The sequence below is a fragment of the Lolium rigidum genome, chromosome 4, assembly GCF_022539505.1.
Source record: "Lolium rigidum isolate FL_2022 chromosome 4, APGP_CSIRO_Lrig_0.1, whole genome shotgun sequence".
NCBI classification, from domain to species: Eukaryota; Viridiplantae; Streptophyta; class Magnoliopsida; order Poales; family Poaceae; genus Lolium; species Lolium rigidum.
In genome coordinates, this window is record NC_061511.1 from 223,644,360 (window position 1) to 223,649,320 (window position 4,961).

Below are 4,961 nucleotides of genomic sequence, written 5' to 3' on the forward strand. Positions count from 1 at the left end.
ATAAAGCACCGGAAGGCCAAGGTGTTATATCTTTACATATGTAAACTAGATTATTGACTCTAGCGCAAGTGGGAGACTGTTGGAGATATGCCCAAGAGGCAATAATAAAATGGTTATTATCAAAAGAAGCCTGGTGACCGGGTGTATACGTGAGCACGCATCCATTGGCTGACACGTGTCACATTTAGCAATCCCCTGTTACCATCATTGTTGGGTTAGCAAACCACATCAGCACTAACAACACACCCAAATCACATTTTTAGCAATCCCCTGTTATCAGTCATTGAAACGCGGGACCCGCAGCCCACGCGAAGTACGATTAGTGATGCATAAGACAACGTCAAGGCAACAGACCGAATTGATGAGAACCGAATCTCAAAGCAAATCGTGTGGCATCTAGAGGGTGCTCACGTATACACCTAGTCACCAAATCCACTCTCTGGTTATTATAATATATCTTTGTGTTTATGATAATGTTTACATACCATGCTATAATTGTATTAACCGAAACATTGATACATGTGTGTTATGTGAACAACAAGGAGTCCCTAGTAAGCCTCTTGTATAACTAGCTTGTTGATTAATAGATGATCATAGTTTCATGATCATGAACATTGGATGTTATTAATAACAAGGTTATGTCATTATGTGAATGATGTAATGGACACACCCAATTAAGCGTAGCATAAGATCACGTCATTAAGTTATTTGCTATAAGCTTTCGATACATAGTTACCTAGTCCTTTTGACCATGAGATCATGTAAATCACTTATACCGGAAAGGTACTTTGATTACATCAAACGCCACTGCGTAAATGGGTGGTTATAAAGGTGGGATTAAGTATCCGGAAAGTATGAGTTGAGGCATATGGATCAATAGTGGGATTTGTCCATCCCGATGACGGATAGATATACTCTGGGCCCTCTCGGTGGAATGTCGTCTAATGTCTTGCAAGCATATGAATAAGTTCATAAGAGACCACATACCACGGTACGAGTAAAGAGTACTTGTCAGGAGACGAGGTTGAACAAGGTATAGAGTGATACCGATGATCAAACCTCGGACAAGTAAAATATCGCGTGACAAAGGAAATTGGTATCGTATGTGAATGGTTCATTCGATCACTAAGTCATCGTTCAATATGTGGGAGCCATTATGGATCTCCAGATCCCGCTATTGGTTATTGGTTGGAGAGAGATCTCAACCATGTCTACATAGTTCGCGAACCGTAGGGTGACACACTTAAGGTTTGATGTCGTTTAAGTAGATATGGAATAAGGAATGGAGTTCGAAGTTTTGTTCGGAGTCTCGGATGGGATCCAGGACATCACGAGGAGGTCCGGAATGGTCCGGAGAATAAGATTCATATATAGGAAGTCATATTCCAAGTTTGGAAATGATCCGGTGCATTTATGGCAGGTTCTAGAAGGTTCTAGAAAAGTCCGGAAGAAATCACCATGGAAAGTGGAGTCCCGGAGGGACTCCACCTTGCATGGCCAGCCAACCCTAAAGGGGAGGAGTCCAAGGTGGACTCCCCAAGGGTGGCCGGCCAACCCCCAAGGAAGGGGTGGGAGTCCCACCTTGAGTGGGATTCCCCCCTTGGGTAGGTTTTGTCCCTATGGAAGGTTTTGGTTTCGGGTCTTATTCGAAGACTTGGATACCAACACTTGGGGATTTCCACCTATATAATGAGGAGGAGAGGGAGGGGGCTGACCACTCTTGGCCGCACTACATAGGGCTGCCCATGGCCGGCGCCCTAGCCACCCCCTCTCCCCAAACCCTAGCCTCTCCTCCTCCACATAATACTCCCGCGGCGCATAGACGAAGCCCTGCCGGAGTTCTCCACCACCACCGCCACCACGCCGTCGTGCTACCGGGATTCCGAGGAGGATCTACTACTTCCGCTGCCCGCTGGAACGGGGAGAAGGACGTCGTCATCAACACCGTACGTGTGACCGAGTACGGAGGTGCTGCCCGATTGTGGCACCGTCAAGATCTTCTACGCGCTTTTGAAAGCGGCAAGTGATCGTCTACCGCAGCAACGAGAGCCTCCTCTCGTAGGCTTTGGAAATCTTCAAGGGTTAGTCTCGTTCATCCCCTCGTTGCTCCCATCTTCTAGATTGCATCTTGGCTTGGATTGCGTTCTCGCGGTAGGAATTTTTTTGTTTTCTATGCTACGAATCCCTACAACACCGGCGCGCACTCCTCTCTTTTCCCCGCCGTCCATCCCTAGCCGCCGCCGTCCTCAAGCTCCGCCTGAACTACCACCCACCCGCACGCGAACGCGATGGCGCACAATGACCAGGCCTGCAGTAGCGGCGACGGTGGCATGCTACGCTCGACGTAGCTGTCGTTCAACGAGGCCGACATGTTGTACTGGCACCAGATCCCCGTGCTAGTGCAGTTCAAGTTGCCGCACGCTGGCACGTCTCCAATGGCGGCTTCGACGTGCCACTGCTGCCGTCCACACCACCGCGGGCAACGGGTGCCGGTCTACTTCCCGCAAGCGCCGACCATGGCGCCGACGCCTACCGCGGAGAGGGCGCCGGAACGAACCGCGGCGTCCGGAACCTCCCGCACTGGATCGTCCGCCGTCGGGCGCCCGCGCCTCCTTCCGGAGGCATCGTCATCCGCGACGACGCGATGCGGCGCGTGCCCTCTGCTCCGGTTCGTCCGACGACGGGGTCGGGCCGCCGCTCCCGCGTCAAGGAGGAGGACACCTAGCCACCACTTCCGCCGGCGAAGAAGAAATGGTGGGAGAAGGAGGCCGAGGCGCAGGCGGCCCTCCGTGGCGACGGCGACGAGGAGGAGTTCCCCGCCCAGAGCTTCATCATCGGCCGCTCCGTCGAAGAGGACTACCGTCACATCGCGATCGACCCACGGCAGGCGGCGGTGTGGTCCGCCAGGGACCAGGTGCCAACTACGTCGACTTCGCCGGACCATCCGAGCTGCCGGTGCCAAAGAAGGAGGAAGGCGACGACGCCGACAGCTGGTCCTTCGGGTCATCTAGCGGCGACGAACTGGACTTCAGCGTCTTTGACTCCCCGCGCCGCTAGATGTTTATTTTTAGTATTTTAGTTTGAATTCGTGTTAAATTTATACAAATTTTGTTCGAACTACGTATGAATATCGTGTTGCAAATTTATATTTAAATTTTAAAATCTATCGGGGCCGCCTGTTTGGGGGCGCCGGTGTGGGAGCAGCTCCCCCAAATAGAGGATGTTGTGCCGGCCGACGTCCCCAAACGGAGGTGCCGGCACCCCTACCGGCGCCTATTTGGGACGCGCCGATGGAGATGCTCTAAGTAAGCCAATTTAGTATACACGGCTCGACCTAAACACACCAAAACTAATACTTTTGATCTTCAAAATGGTCCGAGTAGGTGGAAACGGCCCAAGATCAGATCGATGCATGGGTTGCATGCATGGAAGGTTCTTAGAGTCTTCCACGCCACCCCCGTTCACGTGGCCGTGTTGCGCAGGCTAGCTAGCGGTCTAGTAGTTGGCGCGGGCATGGGTCCGATTCAGCTGCCAAGCACGGGATACCGGATACATACATGGATATAAAGTACACATTTTCTTTCGAAAGTCATAAAGTGCACATATAGCCAACAAGCCGACAAACATACGCGTGCGTAACGTTCCTCACGTCGAGTCTTGCCACGCCTGCACCGCCGATTGATCACCATCACCGCACGGCCGGACTGGCCCCGTTGCATGACGTACAAGATGTTAATCTGGCTGGGTAGTTTGGGTAAAGTACACATAGACTCAGACATATATACGCCTTTTTAGATAGATTTATATAGGATGGTGAAGCTGCGGAAATGGTGAATGGATCCTGGGTGCGCGCGCACCCATTTACGAAAAGTTAAAAAAATACTATTTAAAAGTTTCCAAAAAATGTGAAGTAAATTTTTGCATGTAGATATTATGTTGATACTTACTCGTGTGTGTTTTCACGAAAAAATGCCATTGTGTGTGACCTACACAAAAATGACAAAATGCAAATTCATATTCCTGTGAATAGTATAAATTCATTTTCACTATTCTCATTTGGACATTTTGTCATTTTTACGCAGGCCACGCACAATGGTATTTTTTCGTGAAAACTCACACGAGTAAGTATCAAAACATACAAAATTTTACTTCACATTTTTTGAAACTTTTAAATAGCATTATTTTGAACTTTTCGTAAATGGGTGCGCGCGCACCCAGGTTCCATTCGTCCGGGTCGGGTGAAGCTGTTGCTACATTCAAAATTTAGAACAAAGACCTCCCTACCATATCCTCAGTCAAGCGACGCACCTTGGGCAGGCAGAGGGCACAGGAGTTCAGTGGCGGAGCGTGAACAAAACATTAGAGAGGGCAATTCATAAGAAATACAAAATATGCACGGAGAAAAGCCTAGCCATAGAAAAGAGAAAATGGAGGCATTGTTAAGATGACACAAAAAAAAAGATACACTAGTGCAATAACTTGTTCATTTCATACAAAAATTAGGTTGCAACCCGTGTCCCCGTGGTACAAAAGTGTGCTAGCTACCATGCGCAAATTTGTACGAATAAATGGACATATTTGTTGCATATAGCAAGTGAAATATCAATGAATTTAACTTTGGGTGTTAAAATGCTAACGATCAACAAATATCAAGGTGAAAAACTGAGAATGGTCCATGCCGTCGCGTACAAATTCACAACCACTGTAGGAAAAATATTTCAAAAGGTTAAAAAATATGTAAAAAAAAAGAAATTACAAGTAGGACAATATGATCTGCCTTAGCGCTTGGAAGCCGCATGGCTTCCATGCCCCCCCTACCGCTACCAGCGCATTGGCTTTCTTCTTTCCCTTCTTTGCTTGGCCCGACATGGGACATCGGAGCCACAGGGCGTCACTTAGCATTAGATCGATACTCGAAATCGTGACGTTTTGTTCATAGGTACGGTCCATACTCGATTAGG